This window comes from Callorhinchus milii, unplaced genomic scaffold (assembly GCF_018977255.1).
Source record: "Callorhinchus milii isolate IMCB2004 unplaced genomic scaffold, IMCB_Cmil_1.0 Scaffold4, whole genome shotgun sequence".
NCBI classification, from domain to species: Eukaryota; Metazoa; Chordata; class Chondrichthyes; order Chimaeriformes; family Callorhinchidae; genus Callorhinchus; species Callorhinchus milii.
In genome coordinates this window covers 1,440,139-1,449,290 of record NW_024704745.1, presented here as the reverse complement: position 1 = coordinate 1,449,290, position 9,152 = coordinate 1,440,139, and the positions used below count along the sequence as shown (strand labels likewise).

Genomic DNA, 9,152 nt, shown 5'->3' with positions numbered 1-9,152 from the left:
TCTGTAAATATGGAAGTTTCTCAGTTGTCCCTAGTTACCGCATTGCAACCTCACGTCCATAGCTCAGTGATTAAAGCACTTGCCTCGCAAGCGAGAGATCTGGTTCGATTCCCGGAAGGCTGAAATGTAGGCCAAGTTTCCTTTCTCCACACGCCTCTGTTTACTGAGCAGTAACCCGGTTGTTAGTCGATTGGCAGATCGCTTTTCCGGCCACTGTTTGTGGGACGCTGCTGTGCACAATTGGCTGCCGCATATCACCCACAAAATATACAGTCAACTCACTTTACAGTATATTCTGTGAAGCGCTTTGAGACGCCTCGAAGACATGATAAGGCACTGAATCAAATACAAGGATTATTATATTATTATTAAAACCACTAGGTGTAACATCACAAAGTCCTATTTCAATGATTGATGCCATAGATGATGGCCAGTAACATTAAGCTTTGTTTTTAATCTTAGTTAGCTGATTATGATAATTATGCGGGATATAATTTTATTCCAATTTAGATATTAGTATGTAAGCTCCAGCAGAGATTCATCTGGGGTATTGCCAAGGCAAAGTAAGAAGCTCGTCGATTTGCAGTCCAGTTTGCGCTAGAGCAGTTGCAGATGTTTTGATGACACACACGCACAGAAAACAATGTGATGTCAGCAAGTGTCATTGTAATGTATGGTAATAGTTTAAAAGAGCCGATAGGATGTTTGATGCAAAAGTAGGTTCTTAAGAACAATCTGCATTTGTACATGCAAACCACATTTACCTCAAAGGGTGGGGGAAGAGATATTGTTGTGCCTTTTTTAATATCTTGAAAAAGTTAACGTTCGGTTATTTTCAGTACAATTTAAATTACTGGTTCCAAAGTCTTTGAGGCATTCAATATCAGTCCTATCAAGTGCTATGATGTCAAGACACTGTGTGAGCAGAAACTGATATGTTCAGAAAGTCTTATTTGTGGATGCAATTTAATTCTGATGCAAATAAAGAGGGCTGAGAGTGGACCCTAACAAATGATCGTAGACTTGAAACATGGACTTACTTTCCTTTCTCCATAGATGCTGTCTGACCTGTGTTCCCAGAGATTGTTTTTCTTACCATAGGTAAACAGGGGCGTACGTGCGCGTGTGTTTGTGCGTGTGTGTGAAGTAAGGAAATTTGCCCAACATGGGGGGGGGGTGGGGAAAACATCGAACCCGGGTTCTCTCACTTGACGACGCGAACGCTCTAACCACTCCGCTGAGCTACGGGGGGGAAAATCGTAGTAAACAATCCCTCGGATAAAAACGGTCTTTAATAATATCAAATGACAGGATTGTTATTATGGTTGTCATTATTATTACAACAACAACAAAATTACATTTATAGAGTGCCTCTCACATCCCAAACCGCTGAACAGTCAGGTGTCGGGCCCCGAGCAGGGGGAGGGGTGGGGTAGGGGCGGGGGAAGGCAGAGAGGTGGGAGGGAGACCAAAGGCTCGGTCGAAGAGAAGGGTCTTGAGACTGGCCTTGAAGGAGGCGAGGGAGGAAGCGAGGGGAAGGGACCGTGGGATGGAGTTCCAGAGTGTGGGGGCAGAGAGGCTGAAAGCCCGACCACCGATGGTAGGGCGGGTCGGGCGGGAGACATGGAGCAGGCCAGAGCCTGATGATTTTTATTATTATAAGTTAGAGCACTCGCCTCGCAAGCGAGAAGCCTGGGTTCGATTCCCGGGCAGGGCAAAAACCTTGGGCAAGTTTCCTTACTCCACACGTACGCAAGCCTGATAATAATCCCTTGAGAAAAAAAAGAAATAATAAATCGATTGCTTCAATCCATGACTGTTTTACGGGGACGCCGCGGTGCACGTTTTGCCAGCAATATATAACTATATATATATATATATATATAGAGTCACTACACTTTACGACATATTATTATATCCTGCGAAGCGCTTTGAGCCGTCTCAAAGACGTGATGAGGCGCTGTATCAAATGCGAGGATCATTTGTATTGCTGTTCCCAATTAAGGCTGAATTAAAGGATTGTCTTTTTTTGGGATGGTCAGCCAGCCGGGGGCCTGACACAAGCGGAAAACCCATCGCCGCTGCTTAAGAGTCTGCAAACCCAACCAAAAATTCCATGTGTCCCATCCTTGACACGTAGAATGGAAATGAGAGTCCTGTAGCTCAGTGGTTAGAGCACTCGCTTTGCAAGCGAGAGACCTGAGTTCAATTCCAGGCAGAGGGCGAAACCTTGGGCAAGTTTCCTTACTCCACACGCCTAATAATAATCCCTCCAAAACCAAAACAATAATAAATTGGTCATTTTCAATCTACGACTGTTTGTGGGACATTGCTGTGCGCAATTGGCTGCCGCGTTCGCCCACAAATATACAGTCAATTCACTTTACAGTGTGTTCTGTGAAGCGCTTTGGGACGTCCTCCCGACGTGAAAAGCGCTATATCAAATGCAAGGATTATTATTATTATTATTAAATTCTGAAGCTGAGATGATAATAATCCTCGCATGTGATGTAGCGCCGTGCCACACACCTTCACGACGACAACAACCTGCACTTACACAGCGCCCTCCCCGCAGGACAGCGCCTCAGAGCGCTTCACAGTGGCCGACGGAGCCCGACTCCGAGCCGGTGATGGCGAGGTGGTGGGTGGGTCGAGAGAGGAAGGCTTTTTTTCAGGCGGGACTTGAAGAAGGGGAGAGAGGGAGGGAGGGCGAGGGGGAGGAGGGCAAGGCGGAGGGATTGAGGGAAATTATTATTATTATTATAACCAAGAAATAACATTACATTCAATACAACACAATACTCACTCCTTCCTGGTGTCAACGCAGAGCTGTGTCCCATTCACTCCTCTTTGAACTTAATAGGGAAAAAAAAAGCCTTGAAATAAGGAGAAACACACCAATAAACAAACAAGCACACACCGACCGACAGTTAGAGGCCTCACACCTGAGGGCCCTGAGATTTAAGCTGTGATTTTTTTTCTCATCCCTTTGAGCCAGAGCGAAAGACAGAGCGAGCAACCGTCGCCATGGTCACTGAGTCCACCCTAACCTGCTGGGACAGGAAGTCCCGCCTTCCACCCCCCTTCCCGCTTCCCATTGGTCAGGCGTGACGCGAGTCAGGGCGGCGGAACGCCCGTACGGCTGATCCATCCGTCAATCAGCCGCGTGTAAGTTTGGTTGCACGGGGGACTGACGTCACTCACTCCGCCCTCCTCCTCCCCCCACAAACACTCACCTCCTTCCCGCCCCGCACTCAACCAAACCTGCTGGTCGCGGTGACCCCACCCACCTCTCTCGCCCCGCCCCTACCGCGCCTTGCTATTGGTCGCTTCCAGCGGGTTCGTGGAAGTGATTGGTTGAAGCGCTTGTCAATCAGATGAATAGGCGTCATTTCCGGCGTCAGGTTAAGGCAGGTTAGGTTAAGGTTAGGTTGAGCGGTAGCCTGCACCAGGGCCTTTTTGGTCAAAGGGGGAGAGAGAGAGGAGAGACAGACAGACAGAGAGAGATTGATTCCCGGGAGGGCGAAAATTGGGCAAGTTTCCTTACTCCACACACTTCTGCTTGCCCTGCGGGTTTAAACTCTTCAACCTCCCTGGGCTCTCCCTCAGACTCACCGAACCAGTGCGCAACGTAGACGTCTGGTTCGACCCCCAGCTTTCTTTCCTCTCCCACATCCAGTCCCTGACCAGGACCGCCTTCTTCCACCTCCCCCACGTTGCCCGCCTCCAACTATATCTTACCCCAAACGCAGCCGAAAGCTTCGTGCATGCGTTTGTCACCTCACGCTTGGATTACTCCAACAAGCTTCTCGCCGGTCTCCCCAGCTCCACCATTCAAAAGATCCGGCTCATTCAGACTCTGCCACCCGCATACTGACCCGACCAAACTCCGTACCCACATCTCACCAGTTCTGGCCCAGGCTCCACTGGTTCCTCATCAGCGAACAGATCGACTTCAAGATCCTCACACTCGTGTTCAACTCCCTTCATTCTCTGACACCTCTCCGACCTCCTCACTCCCCAATCTACCATCAACTCGACTGGCACTGACCTTCTGCTTGTCCGTTGCATCCTCTGCCCCACCCTCGGAGGTCGTGCTTTTGGCCACTTCACCCAAAACTCTGGAACACACTCCCTCAATTCTTCTGCCTTGCCCTCTCTCACCCCTCTTTCAAGTCCCGCCTGAAGACTTTCCTGGTTAACCGTGCTTACGGCCACCTCCCCCTTCACCCCGGCTCGGAGGCAGGCTCCGCTTCTGTTAAGTGCACTAAAACCCTACCTGCGTGGAGGGCACCGTATAAGTACTTGTTGTTGTTTACTTAGCACTAAATAGGAACCTAGTTGTTAGTCATTGGTGGATCACTTTTAGGGATAATAGTCAGGGGTTCCTTCAAAATAAATAAACACAATTTGGTCGCTCAATCCACGACTGTTTATGGGACTGTTGTGCGCAATTGGCTGCCCCATTTTGCCCACAAACTATGCAGTCATAATCCATCAATCATTGGAAGAGGACTTTGTGATGTTACACCTGGTGGCTTTAATAATAATATGATAAGGCACTATATCAAATGCAAGGATTGTTCTTATTAAGTCTTAGCTTTATAAATGGTATAATCACCTAGGTTATACAGGGAGACAAAAGTCATGATTCCATTACAATGTCTAATTATAATGTAGACCATGTCTTATCTTGTACCGAATAACAACAACAACAAAAACAATATTGCATTTATAGAGCGCCTTTCACGTCGGGAGGACGTCCCAAGTCGCTGGACAGTTGGGTCGGGATCTGAGCATTGGGGGAAAATGGTCAGGGTGAGGGGAGGAAAGGGAGGGAGCGAGGAGGGGGTAGAGAGTCGAGAGTGGAGCTGAAGGCTCGGTCAAAGAGAAAGGTCTTGAGACCGGCCTTGAAGGAGGAAAGGGAGGAAGCGGCGAAGGCACTGGGGATGGAGTTCCAGAGCCTCGGGGCTGAGAGGCTGAAGGCCCGACCACCGATGGTAGGGCGGTTGGGGCGGGGGATGTGGAGCAGACCGGAGCCAGAGGAACGGAGGGTACGAGCAGGTAGGGAGGGGGATAGTAGGTAGGAGGGAGCGAGGCCGTGAATGGCCTTGTAGGTGAGGATGAGGATCTTGAATTTGATCCTCTGGGGGATGTGAAGCCAGTGGAGGCGATCGAGGGTGGGAGTGATGTGGTCGCGAAGCCTGGTGCGGGACAGTACACGAGCTGCAAAGTTCTGAACAGTAGAACCAGAGGAAGGGGGATAAATTCAGAACAAATGCGGAAACACTACTTCACTGAGTGAGTTGTAAACTTAGGGATCAGGCTCCCTAGGGAGACAGTGGAAGCAGAAGATGCCATTTGTTTCAAGAACAAATTATATAGTTTTCTGCTATAAAATAATATCTCAGGATAATACAGTATATAGTTTGGGACTCGACATATCAAGTGACTGCCAGGATGGTGGAAGGCGAACTACATGGACCATGGTCTTCTTTCGCTTAGCAAATTCTTATGTTCTTATATACCGTTTACACAAGTTTGCCTGTAACTCACACTTGCTGCAAGTCATATTAAATGCTGGGATCTCGATTGATATGACTTATGAGGTTTACAGAGGAGCGCAACTTCCAATTAGTATCCTCCTATCATATTAGCACCCCAGCTTATGGAGGTGCTAATGGGAATGGACGCAATTTATGTGCCAAACTCTACGACACAAGAAATTAATGCTGCAATCAATGTGTTATCCCTACTACACTGACCCATATTGTTTGTAGAACCTATGGGCCAGTCCTAAGCTAAACATATTGTGGGTCAACGTATGCTTTTGCTAGATTTGTGTCAATTTGGAGTGTTGTTGGATCTATTCCCGTAACTCAGTTTTTTTTAAAAAAAGCCTTTAAAATTTTGTTTCTTAAAAATGACAGAAGCCTTCTGGGAATCCTTAAAGAAAGCAATCTAAGTATATTGCATGACGTCTAACATTGGCTTTACCTTTTTTTTTCAGGTTTTCCTTATTTACAGTTGCATGTAATTTTGCTTTAACATAGTGCTGTGTGCGGGAGTCGGACATTTATGAGGCAACTCATTAAATGAGAGCACACGCCTTTTTTTATGGCTCCTGGATGAATCATCATGAAGTTTATAACAACACAATTTGTATTTATAATAATCCTTGCATTCGGTATGTTGGGAGGATGTCTCAAAATTCTAAGGTGAAGTGACTTTACCTTGTGAGGGCAACTAATTTGTGCACAACAATGTCTCACAAACAATGAAGAGACTGACCACTTTTATTTGGGGATTGTTGGTCGGGGCACCAGGAAAAACTCCCTTCTCTTTTTGAATAGTGCCACAGGATGTTTAACGTCATTCTGAACAGACAACACTGTTTAATGTCTCATCTGAATGATGGATATAGCAGCTTTCATGTCTAGAGGATAATAATATTATTATTATTATAGAGGATGTCTCAAAGTATTTTATAATACTAATTTTATAATACTATAAATATATTTATTATATATATTATATATATTTTTTATATATATTTTATAATACTAATAATTTTATAATACTAATAATAATCTTTGTTTTTGATACAATATTGCACACAATATATTGTAAGTGAATTGACCGAGTATTTTGTAGGCAAAACAGAGTCGTCAATTGCGCACAGCAGTGATCCGCAAACAGTCGTGGATTGAGTGACAAAATTATCATTATTATTGAGGGATTATTACCCATGGAAAGCGATCTGCCAATCGACTAATGACCAGTTCCTGTTTACTGCTAGGTAAACAGGCGTGTGGAGTAAGGAATCATGCTTAAGGTTTCGGCCTCCTCGGAAATTGAACCCGGGTTTTCTCGCTTGCGAGGCAAGTGCTTTAATCAATACGCTACAGGACTCCCAATGTTCATCATCTTTTTGCTTACTGTTCTTGTTCAGGGCAGGGCATTATTGGATTCTAATTTTATTTCCTCTAAATAATGTTTGAGGGTTTTTTTTTAAAAAAAAAAGATTGCGTTTTATCACCAAAATAAACTGACAAAGAATGTACGGCACAGAAACAGATTCCTCAGCCCAACGAATCTGTTCTGGTGTTTATACTCCACATGGGTTGATGCGATCTTGTAGGATCTATACATCAGAAAAAGAAAAGCGAATGAAAAAAGGCCCTTCAAGCTTCAATATACCACACACCTATTTTATAGAATTCACCTACTGTTTAATGGTTCAAATCTCAGCAGAGTCATGCAGTTCTACAAGGATATTCAATCCTCCACTCCCTGTAGCATATTCCGCGATCGCCACTGTTCTCGTTCTGGCCCTAGTTCCTTCCACACACGTATCCACACCCTCCCAGCTCAGAAGGAATAATCCAGTAATCAATTGCCCGCATTGAAGTAATTGTTCATTTAGTCCTCACCTATCTCTCTATAAGCCATTTATTCTCGAGCAGCTATTCAGGGTAGGATCTATTTGCTTATATTATGAGCAGCTGGTGATGAAGTCATTTCCTTTTTAGGACCAGCCCAGCAAGATTCTGAATCATATGCCTTTACAGATTTACTCTGAAATGAATTGTGAACCACACCTATTTGAAGACACAATGCAAGAGGAAAGAAAATCGAAGGGTAAAAGGGGAGCCTGCGGAGGAGGATTTGGAAAGTTGGGGGCTTGTTGGAATATGAACACTGGCTTGGACCAGTTGGGACAAGTGGCCTGTTTTGGTGCTTATAATTGACGTACAATAGTTTTGCATAACTCGCTTCACTGCGGTATCTTGTGAAGTCCTGTAGCTCAGTGGTTAAAGCACTCGTTTCACAAGCAAGAGACCTTGGTTTGATCGCCGGGCAGGGCAAATGTCGGGCGAGTTTCCTTACTGCACATGCCTATGTTTACTACCAGTAAGTAGGAACCAGGTTATTAGGTGATTGGCGGATTGCTTTTCCAGGGGTAATAATTTCTTCAAAAAATAATAATAAATTGATCACTCAAGCCACGACTATTTGTGGGACACTGCTGTGCACAATTTCACCCGCAAAATTACAGTCAATTAATTTTACAGTATATTCTGTGAAGCGCTTTGAGATGTCTCGAAGACGTGATTATACTAATAATCCTTACATTTTCACGTCTTCTCAACATCTCAAAGCACTTTACAGAATATACTGTAAAGTGAATTGACCGTATATTTGTGGGCAATAGGGTGTTATATCAAATGCAAGATTATTATTATTATCTTGCTTCCTGCTGAAAAAATAAAAACTTGATGCAGGGACTAAAATAATCCATCACAGAAAGGCGCTGAGTTCAGAAACTTCAAGGAGAGAAGAATTGAGTTGAAGGTGGCAGAAAAATTACACCAATCTTTATAATCATAATATTAATATTCCTTGCATGTATGTACAGCACCTTATCATGTCGTTGATATGTCTCGAAGCACTTCACAGGATATGGTGTAAAGTTTTGTGGGTAAAGTGCGGCAACCAATTGCAGACAGCCGTGCCCCACCGACACCGTTTGCTATTGGCATGAAAGCTAGCTTTTTTTAAAAAAAAAGATTCAAAACCAACATGGAATTACCATTGTAATCGAGTCAGGAATATGGATAGCTGACAAGTTTTTTTTTGGTCAAATGTTGAACTCTTTCAATTAGTTATCATCCCAAAATACAATGCATGTATTGAAGCCAGAACTAATCCATACTGTGGCTAGTTTCACTTCTCTGTAGGAAGAACTGGTACTGAAATGGTATTTGATCACTCAGTAAAAATGAGTTTTGTATTGCATTCACAAGAAGGGGTTAAGATCAAGAAGTAGTTGGGATATGTTTCATACCGCCCCTTCCTATAAATGTCAAATAATTATCGGGGATGTCACCAGAGTTTCAGCGGAATGTAATTAATTGTGGATGTTGTAATTTTTCGTTGCTTGGTCTCTCCAGAAATGGAGCCATTTGTCTTCTGCTTGCAGTGTCAACGCAAAGCGCCCAGAATCGGCAAAAGAACAGACGCTCAAAGAGCAGGTTATTTAACAGTGAGGAGCAGGGCCTCAATGAGGAGCAGTGATGCAGTAGAGCATTTTTGTTCAATTGGGAGGCACATTACACAACAACAACTTGCATTTATATAGCACCCTTCAT

The 9,152-nt window shown here is 44.5% G+C and overlaps 1 protein-coding gene across 2 annotated transcripts in view; it reads right to left on the bottom strand.

Moving 5' to 3' along the window:
• Window positions 1-3,079, bottom strand: part of cryzl1 (crystallin, zeta (quinone reductase)-like 1) — a 44,004-nt gene extending 40,925 nt beyond the window's left edge. The window contains exons 1-2 of one of the 2 annotated variants that reach the window (XM_042334382.1): window positions 2,946-3,079; window positions 2,807-2,855 (exon numbers count right to left, since the gene is read on the bottom strand). The gene's annotated coding sequence lies outside the window, so the exon portion shown is untranslated. Of the gene's footprint in view, window positions 1-2,806 lie in introns of both variants that reach the window. The other variant, XM_042334383.1, reaches the window with a different exon arrangement.
• Between the last annotated feature and the right edge of the window lie 6,073 nt (window positions 3,080-9,152).